Source organism: Venturia canescens, chromosome 7, assembly GCF_019457755.1.
Source record: "Venturia canescens isolate UGA chromosome 7, ASM1945775v1, whole genome shotgun sequence".
Classification (NCBI taxonomy): domain Eukaryota; kingdom Metazoa; phylum Arthropoda; class Insecta; order Hymenoptera; family Ichneumonidae; genus Venturia; species Venturia canescens.
In genome coordinates this window covers 9541684-9556225 of record NC_057427.1, presented here as the reverse complement: position 1 = coordinate 9556225, position 14542 = coordinate 9541684, and positions in this window count along the sequence as shown.

Genomic DNA, 14542 nt, shown 5'->3' with positions numbered 1-14542 from the left:
ACGGTACTCTGAAAATATTGTTCATGACGATAAAAAAAAAGTTTCCAGAAAGTTTAAGCTTTTAATAATAATATTAAGAGGTGCATCATTGCAGTTATTGATTTTTCAATAGTTGCCGCGTTTTTTGCATAAAATTCGGACTTAGTCAATTTTAAAAAATTTTTTCATCTCTTACCCTTGTAGGAAATTGAATTCCCCACATAAAAGCTCTCTTAGTAAACTTTCGTAAGATGAGCCCATTCCTTGTAATCGAGCCTTAAACATTGGTATATTTTTTCAATTTTTTACTTTGTATTCGGGATTTCCAAAATGACCTTAAATATCAATATTTTTTCAAGACCATGGATTTTTCTTAAGGGAAATTTAGTGCTCTACAAAAAAGGTCTCTTCACATTTTTCGATAAACTCACTCCTTTCAAAGTTATTTGATGTTAAAGTTAATTTTTAAAGTATTTAACCGTTTATTTTGCGTCAAACATAATTGTCTCCACTTGTATCATAAATTTATAACTCAAATATTACAAATATTTTTTTTCTGGCATGCCACCAAAGTTTTTTTTCAAAAAATCAAAATTTATTAGGGTATTACTTCAAAACCATAAACTTCCCCTAGGAAAAAAAAGGTTGGGACAAGTACATTGATGGTCCCTCGTTTGCTGATAATTCCATCCATGAAAAAAACTTTGAAACAAAATTTTTATAAAAAATGGGCAAAAAAATTATTTTATAAAAAAAATACAGAACAATTCGAAAAAAATTTCACAAATCTTGAAAAAGCATTATCTTTAAAAAAAACTAAACTGTATCTATTTTTTACAGTGTTAAAAGAATCAAATAACAAGTAAAAAATAAAAACCGAAAAATCGCGCTTGAAATCATTTTGGAAACCGATGCCTCATTCTTCTTATTTGATTCGAAGGGCTAAATCAATTTAAAAAAATTCCATCTAATTTACGTACAGCATTAAAAACTATTATATCAATTCGAGGCCAAGTATTTTCTAATAAATTGAAAAAAGTTACCATTTGAGTTACGTGCAGCACTAAAATTTATGATATCAATCGAAGGACAAGTAATTTATGAGTAACTCCAAATTTCAACATTATGGAACTTTTTTAAGAAGCTTTTAAATCCAAAAAAATCACATGCAAGCTAGTCATTTCTTACTCTATGGTGGCAGAGACAATCGATTTTTTTCTGACTTTCAGGAGCTACTGATATTATTCACAATATTCGACGTCGATTGGATCGATAGAAATTATGTTTAAATATGAGTTAAAAGTACTTGTCCGGCCCATCACTTTCCATTAAACTTATTATATTTAAATAAAAATCAAGGCTTTTCAGAATTGTTGGAGCACAAATATTCATGCAGAGGGAATTTAGAGAGTTATCTTCAAGTAATTTTCTCTTAATTGCACTAATTTCATAAGAATGGAAACAAATTGTCCTGTAATATACAAAAGATGTTATTGTGCATCGACAAATAAAAAACATTTTGCACATTTTATATGTTGAAGCTTCCAAAATAACTCCCCAGTTTGTATTGCTATGACGGCAGTTTTTACTTGTCACTTCTTCCAGCGAACGAATTTCATTCGGCATAACTAACCTAAATCGCATTTCAATAAATTCTTAACCGGATTCTCCCGTACAGTTTCGTTTTTTTATGATTGATTTTTATTTGATTTAAATGAAAAGTGATGGGCCGGACAAGTACTTTTAACTCATATTTAAACATAATTTCTATCGATCCAATCGACGTCGAATATTGTGAATAATCTCAGTAGCTCCTGAAAGTCTGAAAAAAATCGATTGTCTCTGCCACCATAGAGTAAGAAATGACTAGCTTGCATGTGATTTTTTTGGATTTAAAAGCTTCTTAAAAAAGTTCCATAATGTTGAAATTTGGAGTTACTCATAAATTACTTGTCCTTCGATTGATATCATAAATTTTAGTGCTGCACGTAACTCAAATGGTAACTTTTTTCAATTTATTAGAAAATACTTGGCCTCGAATTGATATAATAGTTTTTAATGCTGTACGTAAATTAGATGGAATTTTTTTAAATTGATTTAGCCCTTCGAATCAAATAAGAAGAATGAGGCATCGGTTTCCAAAATGATTTCAAGGGCGATTTTTCGGTTTATTATTTTTTACTTGTTATTTGATTCTTTTGCCACTTTAAAAAATAGATGCAAATTATTTTTTTTTTAATATAACGTTTTTTCAAGATTTGTAAAATTTTTTTCGAATTGTTCTGTATTTTTTTTTGTGAAATAATTTTTTTTACAATTAAAAAAAAAAAAATTTTCCAAGTTTTTTTATGGATGTAAAAGTGTATACGTATGCAAATAAATGAATTGAGATAAATGAATCAATTTTTTTTTACTATTAGAATAATTTAAATATAATAAAAATTGATTTTGTTGATAAACAATTTTTTGATTGAAGTAATACCCTAATAAATTTTGATTTTTTGAAAAAAACTTTAGTGGCATGCCAGAAAAAAAATATTTGTAATATTTGAGTTATAAATTTATGATACAAGTGGAGACAATTATGTTTGACGCAAAATAAACGGTTAAATACTTTAAAAATTAACTTTAACATCAAATAACTTTGAAAGGAGTGAGTTTATCGAAAAATGTGAAGAGACCTTTTTTGTAGAGCACTAAATTTCCCTTAAGAATAATCCATGGTCTTGAAAAAATATTGATATTTAAGGTCATTTTGGAAATCCCGAATACAAAGTAAAAAATTGAAAAAATATACCAATGTTTAAGGCTCGATTACAAGGAATGGGCTCGTCTTACGAAAGTTTACTAAGAGAGCTTTTTTGTGGGGAATTTAATTTCCTACAAGGATAAGAGATGAAAAAATTTTTTAAAATTGACTAAGTCCGAATTTTATGCAAAAAACACGGCAACTATTGAAAAATCAATAACTGCAATGATGCACCTCTTAATATTATTATTAAAAGCTTAAACTTTCTGGAAACTTTTTTTTTATCGTCATGAACAATATTTTCAGAGTACCGTCAAGAAAAAAAATTGTTCAATTTTTTTGGCCCAGTCTATTCAACATTGTCCAGCTTCGTTTCAAGGTGTCAAAGCTTTTTTTCCTTTTGGGCTGAACGGTGAATCGACGGAATGGTTTTTCGTAGGCTCTTGAACCTTTAGGAGTCGCTCAGGGGGCATACATTTTTGGAAGACACTGGTTACAACGGGGCGGGAATCAGTACGGGGATAAAAAAAAAACGTTTTAGTGGATTAACCGGAACTCGAGTAGCTCTTCAAATGGGTAGATTTTTCTGTGAATCCAATTATGTAGAGGCAATACTTTTGTGTGTACATTCGGAAGTTTTCGTACGTATGTATATCTGTATGGCTTGTGTACTTTAGTAAGTATATATTGCCTACGTTTTCCCCTATTCGATGAGGAAGCTCGGGAATGGAGGGGGGCAAGAGACTTGGCTTGGAAGTATTGCACAGGGGTAGGTTACACGGAGGCTGGGGGAGAGGGAAGGGCATGTGGAACCAGCAGCCCTACCAACCACCACGAACACTCCGGCTCGGTTATAAATTCGCGGGAATTAAACGAAAGAATGTGGTTTGCGTCGATGTAGAACCGAGCCGTTGCCACCCTTAACGTTGCTTCCAGGGTGGCGGGAGGCGAGGGGACGACGCTTTACAAAACATTGGACTGCCTCGTCGTATTCTCCAGCTTCGCGCTACTACCATGGCTTGTTGGATTTTTAATTAAGGGCACGGATGATTCCAAGAATTCCAAGCGTCAGACATTCTCCGAAAGACCAGCTTGCGGCTATTTGTCCAACGGAATAAGCTCCAGCAACTTTTCCCTCTGGCCGAACGAGAGGCTTTCGTACTTAAGCCTGCATTTGATGGATACTTTACAATAATTATTGCTAACCGTTTCCACCACTGAAGCACGATACAACTCGAAAAGTTCGACATCTTTTTGCTTTTTGCTGCTTAAAAATACTTACAGATATAAAGAACAAGTTTGCTGTTATAAACACACGTGAACATGAGAGGAACGAACTTTTTAACGTTCGTTTACCGCTATTGCCTGTCAGTCTGACTTTTTTGTTTTTTAATTGCATGTCTGGCCTTGTTTAAGGAAGATCTTGCGTTACTTTTGATTCAAAAAAGCAAGTGAACTTTTTTGATCTTTTCAAGATCGAAGAAACGATTAAAATTTATTCTCGCAATTATTAAAATTATGTGCAACTTATTTGTTGAGATTGATAAATTTTTAATATAATGATTGCGGTTTAAATATTTTCGTAGCAAAATCGTCAAGTAAAATGTGACGACAGCCATTTTATTATTATACGCGTATGCATACCTATATTTTTAACCAGCTGGCTCATGGTGTTGTCAAACCTTTCACCATTTGTGTCGTTATTACTCGTTAACCTCAAATGTTTTTCTTTTTCCATTCCCAAGTGATTTTCACAGGTAACAAGGCTTTATCAAAGCATCATTGATATCTAAAAACATTCATTTTCTTATTTTCGTTTTTGGCTCTCTAAAGTTGGGAGGATTCTATTTAATGAAATCCAAATCGTCGCACAGGAAGCGTGCCTGCCATAAGAGCCTGTATACAACCCTTAAAAAATGTGATTTTCGTGAATCGTTGTCTCGACAACTGGACGGTAGATCGTATAATAATTCTGGAAATAGATGCACGGTGTATAGTATTTCTAGAATATTTCTAAATTTCAACTCTTAAAGTTGACTTTTCGATTTCCTTTAGATTCGCGTGAACTTCCTTGGACTGTTTTGCTCTGTTTTCGTCCAAGTGTAATTACGACCGCACAGAAAAGGGTAACCGATTTAATAGGACAATCGTTTATTTTCTTTTTTCAGGAATTGATGCAATAATCTGAAAAATGTTTGTCCCGAGTTTCGATTTCATGAAGCTCGAGAATTGAGTTCGAAGAATTTAAAAAAAAAAACGAAACAACTTTTGAAAATCAATTCTCGCGGAGGTCGTTCGAAAAATAGAACTCGGTGAAGGTGGTTTCAGCTTGATGGTTCTGGTCTTCCACTCAAGATATAATATTGCTTAGGAAACAGGAAATATGAAGGTGGAGTGATGAGAAAGTTTGGGGCTTCTATTGGGTCGGACAGAGGGTGACTACATCGAGCGCGTTGGCACACGAGGAGGGTGAGAATCAATTTTTGAGCTGGATGATGTCGAGCGGATGTTGCAGACGGTGCCTCGCGTAAGGGGCCGAAATGAAGTCTGAGGGTGACTTTCTTCTTCGTTTTTTTTTCTCTCGTCTTTTGCCTCTCCGCCGCAGCGTTGCCTCCTCCCTTTTTTTCTCTTTCTTAGGCTATAAACCGATTCTCATTCCATGGTATGGCAACGCGAGAAATCAGGCACCGCCAGGCGGTGTAGTTTTGATTTATCGAAACCGGTACGGAGATTTACGGATATCAAATTCAGTTCAAGGATCTCGATACGAGGGAGGGGGCGGGAATCAGAGGCGAAGAGAAACGGAGAAATTCGCAGGGGGAAGGAAAGAGACGGGAAGATTTGTCGCTGCTTCATAAAGTGAGAGCTTGCAGATATTTTTCATCGATCACACTCGTTTTAATGCTGCGAGATATCATTCAAAATTTTATAAAATACTTCGTAGAGACTCACGTTTTTATGTGCTAAATATTCAAATAAATCTTCGATTAAATTGTCCATTTTCTTTTGATTCATCGCGTCCACGGTTTTTAAAAAATTAACAATGCAACGGTGCATCCGGAATGGCAGTACGTTACTTCGTGTCTAGGAACGATTCGACTTAAATTCATCGACTATTTCAAATGTAAATTCCGCGCTAAAATGCCTCATTGAAACTTGAGGTAAAAGTCCTCGAAATGCTCCTATTTCAACAAGACTACCGACTTAAATTCGGAGTTGAGTCTGTTCATTGGCAGGGCTTAGAGCGTCAAGAGTTCTTGGCGAATGTTAATTCTCAACGGTTTATCTCCCAGGAGAGTTAGTAACGCAACAAATAAATCATTCGTAAATAACGAATGCAAGAGGCACGAAGCGTACAGTGAAAGAAAATAAGTGCGTGAAGAAAATTCACCGGGCTTCAAAAGTCTCTCGACAGATTTCCATTCACGAATCCTCCCGGTACGCCGCCCTCGGTCTCAATGACCTTCGCTATTTATGCTTCAGAATCGACATATTTCAGATGAGCTTTTAAATATTACATGCTCCCGGGCAAGTCGCGCGCGCCGTTCTCGCCTCATTCAGACACTCTTGAGCCCTATAAAATTCAACCCTCCTTCATCCGCGACTCCGAGTTCGCCTTTTATTGCACACTCGAAAATACCGTCACTCATTTGTTGATAGAAAATTATTTCGCTAGGAAAACTCACGTTAGTTTGAAAGATGCATTTTTTTGCTTAAATATTCTTGAGAGCGTTGATAAGTGAACGGCGAAAACTCGGAATTTAATTATCTGACTAGAGTGATCGATTAATTTCGTGAGTTCAATTACTCAGCATTCTCAATTCGAAAAATTGAATGAACGTTCGAGCGACTAGTGAAGAATCGTGTCTAGTTTTGTACTCGTACGCTCTTAAGCTCTTTCCCGACGTATCTTTCCTGAATGGTGCAGCGCTCGTGTTGTCTCGCTCGTCTCAGATGTTCACTTCAATCTCTTGGGGAATATTTGAGGAGGCCAGATCAAAGCCCGTCTGGTCAATTTCATCAACATTTGAATACAAGAACTCGGTGTGCCATGGCAAAAAGTGAGGTTTCGACGGAGCAGGAGAAAGAAGGAGCGGAGGATCCGAAGTGAAAACTCATTGAGCAGAGGGAGAAAGCAAATTTCCTGGATTCCTGACTCTCCGACTGAAACGTGGCAACCCAACCTCCGATGGACCCATCCCTTCAAGCCTCCTCTTCTCCTTCATCCTTGAACTCACGACTCACTCCAATGCTGAGATTTTAGCTCTTTGCTAGCTTCTGTCAGTCGGTGGAAAAACAGCAAACGATCCTTGGACGATGCACTTCGAGCATATCCAAGATATAAAACTTAACTTTATTTTTCATGATTACGAATAAGCTTCGTGGGATTTTGAGTATCAAAATGATTGCCAATAAATTCAGGTCAGTGATTAATTTTACAGAAATTTTCGCCCCTGAGATTGATTTTGGTGACTTTATTTTCCTGACTCCAGTCCCCATTCCCTGTTGGATGATTCGATGGGAACTGAAATTTTGTCTTAGCTGAAAAATCGCTGATTGCCGCACTCGGAAATCAGCCTAAAGATTTCATTTTTTCCACGTTTCTTTCGAATTTTGTGTTAATATGATGAAAGCGTGGTACCGCATTACGCGTTACAATTGGACAAGGAGCCCCAGAAATTAGTAGCTCATTGTGAGGCTCGGGCGCTTTGGCGCTTTTCCACTGATTGTAAATTCGTGGCAGGGGTCTCGTTCCCGATGAGAAATACCACTCACTCATGCCACTATAGTGCCCGACGCCAGCGTAAATCAAGAAGCCCGTCGCAGTGATGACGGTGTGGTATAAAGCCTACCCCTCAAAAGTGAGAAAAAGGGATCTGGAGAAGAAGAAGAGAAAGTGGGAGAGAGAGAGAGGAAAGAGCCATTGAGTTGGCAGCTTAAGAGGTACCCTCGGCACGATCAAAGCATAATTTTAATTAGCCAGATTATACGGAAAGATAAAAATTATTAAAATTATTGCCTTAATGAAAGGGAGCGAGGGTTTTTCGGCAGGGATGTGTAATTAAGCGGTGCGCGGCCCTTTCACCCTCGACGACCTTTTCAACCTCGTTTCACTCTCACTTTTATTTCAATATTATAACCTATTTTATGGTTTTTTAAACAGAAAGTTGTTCTTTCAAAACTATTTTTCATCGAGTTTTCGCAGAGACGTGAGAAAAAAAACAAACGGGTCTAATTTAATTTGAGATAAATCTTGAAAAACCAAACATTTTGCGATTCTCAGTTAACTTTCCATGAAACTCCATTTATTCTGCATTATTTAACTCGCAATTAAAAAACAAAGTTGTTCGTGCGACGGTCGGCTTCTTCGTCCCTGTAAACCGTCTCGCCGGTCATGCGTTGCGAGAAAAAGGCCGTAAGTTCAAAGGCTCGACACACAGCACTGTAAATAAATGCTACAATTTCCAGCTCGCTCAGTATTCACTAAAAATGGCGGGCCCAAGTGAAAAATATTTGTTGCTTCGCAGCTACGAAAATAATCGTCGCGATAGTTTCCCGATGACCATTCTGCAAGTTCGCGTTTCCTTCAAGCGCGTTTTCACTTTTCCCGGACGTTTTGTGAATCCCACACAACGAATAATGGTCCATGAGAATTAAGCGACATTAAGGAGTGTGTTTGATAGAAAAAACGCGCCTGTTCCGACGCCTCGTCTTACTGTCACCCCTGGAACCAATGGTGGCCTCGATAAGAGGTCTACACCCTCGTGGTCTTGGCGTCAGATCAGCCCGCAAACCGCAAGGTGCCACCACACCCCCAAAAACCTCCCTCGATACCCCTGGCGGCCAATGATCAGGCCTAGCCACCCCCAGACCGCAAACCAACCGCAAGACGATGCGCAGAACGTACGGTCCGTACACTTCTGGTCATGCAACACGCACATTCAGCGACCGCAAAAACAAAATGGTGCGGATCATCGACATTTCTTGGCTTCGTACTTATTTTCCTGTCGCGTTCTTCATCGAAAACATGGCCGTTGGGACTGAAGGCAATTGTTCAGTATTTTTGCCAGCTGGAATTTGCATAAGGAAAACTCGTTCACCAAAACTTCGGTTTCACAACAATTTTTGTACCGAGTAGCAGCAGAACTTCCACGGATTTCGATGAAGTAAAAGTCGAAACGAGAACAAGAGATGGAAGTGCGAATGAATTGTACAGGAAAAAATTGAATGAAAAATTCTCACACCATCGTGTCCGGTTAGGATTTTTCCTGAAAATATTAACTTTCAAACCAATTTTATGAAAGTTTGTATTTTTTTTTCTAGTTCCAGGCGACACGTTACTGAGCCCGTGACAGAAAAAAAGCGTGCACGTTCCGATATAGTGTCCAGGAAACATGGTACCACAGTCTCTTTGAACACGTTTCTCTCCGTGTTAAAATATCTCCAGGATTGCAATGTCTCGTTTCAACCAAAAGTTTTGTCTCGATAAATGGATGAACTATTGCTCCAATATACAAACGCGTGCTTCTTATTAGTGGAATAAGTCGAGCGTATAAGCCAAGAAGAATAAAAGATTTGGGAAAAGTTGGTGCTGAGGAAAAGAGGATGAAAATGATTAGAAAAATGGAGAAACTTCGAAGTGGCTTCTGGTTTCAAGAGGCGGTGTCATCCGAAGCAGTAAATTAGTAGAAATGCTATTATTATGAACAAGTAAGAAGTAAGAAGTTGGAAAGAATGAGCTTCGAGAAAAAATGAAAGATAACGAATGCCCGAGAAGATTTTTCGGGATCGTAGAGTCTTGTTTGAAGGGAGGGGGTGGTGAAAGCGTTGAGACGCCGCAACGTGGGCTCTGAGGTGGGTCAATGTGGCCGAGCTGTGGCGTCGCTGGGTTCCCGCTAGGAGTCCTAGCCACGGGATGAGGCTGCAAGGCGTTTTTCAAAGAGGGTCGCTGGCGGTCGAAGGTGAGGAGGAAAAGGTGGCGATGCGCAGTGTAGATGCGAGGACCAAGTGAGCCAAAGGTGAGGTTAGGTGAACCGTTCTTGGTATTGCTGGGCTCTCCGGCGTCTATGTGCTACCGGCCAGGTTGCCTGGGATATACTTGAGAAGAGACTGTGTACCGAAACCCCTGGAGAGGGGGTAAGGGTTGCCTAGCTACCGGCGAGACCCGGCCAAGATACGCCGAGATCTCGTTCTGGTCTCACCTCACCTTTCCCTCCTCCTCTTGCCCTTCTTCCTCTCTTCCTTTCTTCCTCCAGGTTAGGTTACCCAGTCCGCAATGCTTTCTCTCTGAATTTACCGCACGAAAAACCAAATCGTCCTATCAAATTTTTACGCAATCTTTGCGAACGTCGAATTCACTTTTCTATTTTTATTTCTCTTCAGTTTGCGAAGGACCTTGTGAGGGGACTGCGATTATGGGAAATATTGAGAGCAGCGGCAATAATTTTGTTGGATAGAAGTTTTGCCGATAATCGTCGACATAAAATTATTAACGTTCGAATACTATGAACAGTGACAGAGCAAAATGGAGTTTAGTGGAGACCCAAGAAACTTTGTATCCTCATTAATTTGGACCAACATTTTTTATTTATTTACACTATTAAATGAAAAAAATAGATGTTTCATTAAATTTTTTGTAAACGACTAGTTTTCCAGTAAAGTTCATCGCGATGAGTTGATCACTCGAAGAAATTTCATGACGAGTTCCTAATGGCTTGCATGAAAAGTCCGTTTTTCGGGATGGTGTTGAAACCCCAAAACGGAGAAGACCTTTATTGTTAACAAATTATGTGTCGTCGGAACACTCATAAAATCGCAACGAAATCTTTGATACTGAATAAAAGAAAAATTGATAAAATTTAGACAAAAAAAACATTCATTTCTTCGAAACTTTGTATCTATTTTAGTTGCATAAACTTTAAGGTTTTTGGTCAAAATTCATCGTTTGCCTTCTGAATCATACATTAGCAAACTTGCAACTCATTTTTCAAGATGATAATACATCGCTATTAACAAAAGAGCATTGAACAAGAATCTTACTTTTCCGTTAATCAGTACCTCACGAAAATGTACGATTATAGTAGATCCAGATTTTCAGACTAGAAAGTAGTCTCGTATTTTCACTGAAATAAGAGTATCCAGTGGAAGCGGTGTAAGGTTACTTTCTTTTATCTTCGCGTCGGTAATGGGTATTAAATATTCAAGAAGATTCTCCCACGGGACTAAAAAGAGGTTTTTAAAAGTTTTAAGGTGAAGTCGTCGAAAGCAAAAGACATTGAGGGGAAACACTACAGAAATATTCAAAGAATAGAAGCTGTGCAAAGATTACTTTAGCAATGTCAATAGTTTTACGCTCTACAAAAATACGTCAAAGTCTGTCGAGCAACAATTTATTCGATGCTTTCATTGAATCATTGCAAAATGTACTGGCTCGTTAATCAAAAGTAATGGAGGGACGGGATAACAAATCCAGTTCGTTAAACATTTTCATTTGAGTCGAAATTCGAAATTTTTCGTTACACTGAAATAAAATTGAAAAAAAATTACTATTGTTATTATTTTTTTGGGTCACTTTGGGTTAAAAATGAACCCAAACTAAAACAATGAATATTGTAAAAAATAATAAAATTACGCAACGACCGATTCTCGCTACTGAATACAAAACGATGACGAATGAGACGAGAAACACTTGGAAAAAATCTTGAAAAAAATATGTTCATCTCGATGAAAATACTTTTCTTATAACTTTTCTTATAAAATGCTTTTTCTTAGGAGACCATACACGTGTCGCCCTCCCACGGCCAAGACGATAGAACTGTCGTCTTTAAGAAAGTGCGAAAGGAAGCTTTCCTGTGACCCTCTTTTGCAGCAACCCTAAGAAACGCGAATTTCACCCCCGAGTCGCCGTGGTGGTAACGTATCGCGAGAGAACGGAACGGGAAGATTGCGTCGGTAAAAAATCTGGCGGCATGGGCGCATAAAAACGAACTTGAGAGTAAAAAATTATGAATTTCGCTCTCATTTTTCCGGGTATTAGAGACCCTGAATGACTTCAAATAGCAACGAGCAGTCTTTTGTCGTGAAAACGTTGGCAATAAAAAATTTCTAACAAAATAGAAGGAGCGATGAATGCTTATAAAGCTTTCAATAGGCTGGTCAGACTGACGATAATGCTTAAAAAAATGATCCGCCACGTAACTCAGTCAGGTTACACGACTTCAGCACCATTTTTCAATGAGATTACAATTGTTAGAAAAAAAATTAACAGATTCCTATGATTTTTCTTATCTCGAGCGAAGCGTTAAGAAAATCGATAAACCACGAAATAAAAGCTTCTCCCTTCCTCGAGGAGTTGGTCCCGGGAGCTTAGAACGCCACGGGTCGGTAACGGAGGAAAATATTTATAGCACTTTCACCAGCATCTTAAAGAAGTGGCGCCGCCGGTCTCGGGATTTCTAAAGTAACGAAATAAGAAACTGCGCGTCTTACGTGGTTGCTCGAAGGCGCCGCTGCGCGCGGCGGTAGCGCTACTGAACGAAGGAATCGTTGAAAGTGGCATCGAGGGCTTTCGTACAATTGAAAAACTGCGGAATGAACTTGAAATCAATCGAGTCAAAATTATGAAAAATCGACGCACCACTCAATCGCTACTTGCATTTTTTGCCAAACTTAATACTGAAACGAAATTTCCCACATTTCGTGCCCCGAGCAAGCTGACGCATCGTTTTTTAAATAAATATTCAACGATGCCAGCAGAGAACAGTGATCTCGAAGTTATGAGACGTGTAAGCACAAAGGGGTGGTTTCTGCACGGTTGATTTAATCTAAGCAAACATAGCATTGCTATAGCAGTTGAGTAGAATATGTTAACTCACGAGGGAGACAGAAAACGAGGTTAGGCCTGCTTTCCTACGCACAGGACGAAGGATGAGCCACGTGACTCGTCGTTTTGAGGGTTGCCAAGACATTTGCGTAGTCTGAAGGAAGTGGAGTATCCAGTATATGGCAAGTGTTCTATTCCTCATCCCCGGTTTCAACCCTTCCCACTTCCAGGTCGAGAGTAAACGGGTTCACGTGGATCGTAGATCCAAATACATACGTAAGTAACACGAGTCTTCAAGATTCGTTGTGGAAGGCTTTCGGCGTAAGGCTTCGAAAATTAGTGGGAGGTACATTCCGCTCCAAAACGTAATCCTCACGAGTTGGTTGGATAAATAATTTCTTGCAGTAGCGACGAGAGTGATTATCAGCATGAAGAAATTACGGAGCTTAAACGTTTTTTTAAGTACTTGAATAAAATTATCGACTGAATCAATGCAAAGAGTCAACAATTATATTCTGAAAAAGAAATTTTTCTTTTGCAAAAAGTTACTCGATTAACAGAAATTTACTGTACGTATAATGGAATTTGTAAATATTTTATCAAGGCGCCAAAAATTGGTGAAGCTTTCAGTTAATCGAAGTTTCATGTCGTAATATGTTGGGTGGATACTTTCGGTTATTTTAGGGCGGGGGGCGAGCATAATCGTTTGTGGGGAGCCAAGTGAGTGGTTCGGTTTTTACGAGTTCAGTTGTCGTTGGTTAAATGGCTTTGTCTTTGATTTTTAATGCAAATTTGTTATTGTTTTGATAAATTTGTCCACTTTCAAATTGAGATTATTTCGTTGCGAAGAAGAGAAAATCTTTGGACAAGTTTTTTTTTAATTATATTTTGTAAAGCAAACAGTTTTTTAATGTTGTTCATTTTTCGCGTGTGAGTGATACTTCTTGGTTTGGCAAGCTGTCAAGTAGCGAGAACGGCGTTCCGAGAAACAGTAAAATATTGTAAAAAAATTGAGGTAGAGCACGGGATGTCAAATTGTCACAGAGTCATCGTGTTGATTACAGGTGACGAAAAATTCCGAGAAAAGGTGAAAAATCGTAAAAGCGAGCGCTTGGTTCTGACGTTTTAGGGACTTGAAAAATTGTCGAAATAGAATAAAATGTTGTAGGCGCGAGGGCAGGAATATCACCTTTTCTACGAAAAAGTCGAGTGCAGGAACCGCGGAAATTTTCAATGCTTTTTTTTAATGAAGGGAGCAAAAAATATTAAAAAAAATAACTGACAGCATGATATTTTTCAACGAAGATGAATTTATGCTAAATACGATTTTTAAGTTTCAAAAGTCGAGTTGAAACACGGCTCCTGCGATATCTAGAGTCGGACGGTCATTTTTACGTATTTTTTTCAGTGATAAATGATTTATTAAGTTACCCATTTTCAAGGGACGAAAAACGGATGATCCATCATTAAAATTCATTTGTCAGCGAAGACTTATTGAAGTTCATTGAAAATATTAATTGAGTAAATGAATATTTATTATTTATTCATTTCGAATTACCGTGCCGTCGTTTTCGCACGTTATTTAAGGTTGCTCGGGCAATTCTTAGCTGCCGCCCCCTTAGCAGACCGAATATTTAGCATGTAGATGAGGATCTGGGTAATCAAAGGCTCCAAGGTACTGCGATGTCCCCCGAGGGCCTACTTCGTCAAGTCTCGCTTATTTCGGGTTCTACGTTCAACGGAGATTCGTTGTTGGAATGCTTTTTCTTCACCGTGTACAATCTTACTCACAATCGTGCGACTAAAGCATCTTCGTAAGCTTCAAAGTTTAACTTTCCAGAGCCAAAAAGGGTCGGTTTTTATAAGTGGAAAAATTCGACTGTTTTTTCTTCCTTCGAATCGAAATGAAATGTTTATCAATGACATGATTTCGTTCGATTCTGAATAGCCGTAGAAAAAGCAGTCAACTCACTTGAAGATTCCAAGAAAAG